We start from the raw sequence: 1,291 nt of genomic DNA on the forward strand, positions 1-1,291 counted from the left end.
GGGGGGGGGTATGCAGCAAAACAAAATTGTTAAATGTATGATTTTGGGAAAATCTTATTTTCTTATAAGCTTGTACAGTCAGACTTTGTGCTTTTATTTTCTGCAATAGACTCAGAAAAAGTATGACACTGACAGTTTAAGATAGGCATAGCAGGTAAAATTAGTTTGCAATTGACTTGGGAGGGCAAAAGCTGAGGTAGATTAGATTCTCAGAGCAACAGTTGTATATTTTAAGCGTTCATGGTGTGTGATTCTAGGCAATACCTGACAGGTAAAACCTAACCTGTTGCAGACCTGTTGAAACTTAACAATATACACCTGTGCAGCCTTGATGCTAAAAGTTAAAACAGATATTTAGAACTGTAATCATAGTGTAAAATTGCTGTTTTTTTTTCTACCATAATACAGCATGCTATTTTCCGACAATTGCAATAATATAACTGAAACACATGTACACGTTTCAGCAAAGACACCAACTGCTGCAATTACATTATATAAAGCATTCCACCTACTAAGGATACCGGAAAAAACAAGGCAAGTGCCGGCAAAAATCAACTCCTTTTTACAATCTTGACCCAACTTTCTTCATGTATGATAATAATAAGTGTACTCTCATCTGCCGAATAAACATACGGGTACGTTTATTTTTTTGGGCCCGAACATCCACCCAGTACGTTCTTATTTTGCACAGTACGTTTATTAATTTTTTGAAAACCAGTAATTTTTTCCAACTTCGTGTGAAAAAAATTGACAAATCATCGACGTGAAGACGTTTATAAACGCGTATTGTAGCAAGAAACTTGTCATTTTCGGGCTGGTTTTTGCAATCACCGCGTGCATAAATTCGTCTGAATGTTCTATTGTCATGGGTGGTGCTTATCAAAATACGAAATATTAAATGCTCTTTTTTTTTGTCTATCTAAATTCCTAATTGCAAATAACAGTTAGAGATTTGTGCATATATCAGTAAGGGCGCATTTTAGTACAAGAGACACAGGTTACCCGTCAATTTTGGTAATTTTCCGGGGGGTATGTTTATTCCGGGGGTATGTTTATTTGATTTTGAAGATTTGTCCGGGGGGTACGTTTATTCCGGGGGTATGTTTATTCGGCAGATGAGAGTAAGACCTGAAAAATTTCAAATACTAGAAGAGAGAGAGCAAATTACTCACCACGTTTTACGCCATATGTAACACATCTACGCCAATCTCGATAATTCTTTCAACAGCAAATAATTATACAAAACGATTGTCTCTGATCACCAGGAAATATTCAGAGCTAGCTGTCGCCT

General features: G+C 36.4%; 1 pseudogene; it reads right to left on the reverse strand.

The window, feature by feature from the left end:
• The window catches only part of LOC109484173, a 23,602-nt pseudogene that overhangs the window by 10,014 nt on the left and 12,297 nt on the right, over positions 1 to 1,291 (reverse strand).

This window comes from Branchiostoma belcheri, unplaced genomic scaffold (genome assembly GCF_001625305.1).
Source record: "Branchiostoma belcheri isolate BF01 breed outbred unplaced genomic scaffold, Haploidv18h27 scaffold69, whole genome shotgun sequence".
Classification (NCBI taxonomy): domain Eukaryota; kingdom Metazoa; phylum Chordata; class Leptocardii; order Amphioxiformes; family Branchiostomatidae; genus Branchiostoma; species Branchiostoma belcheri.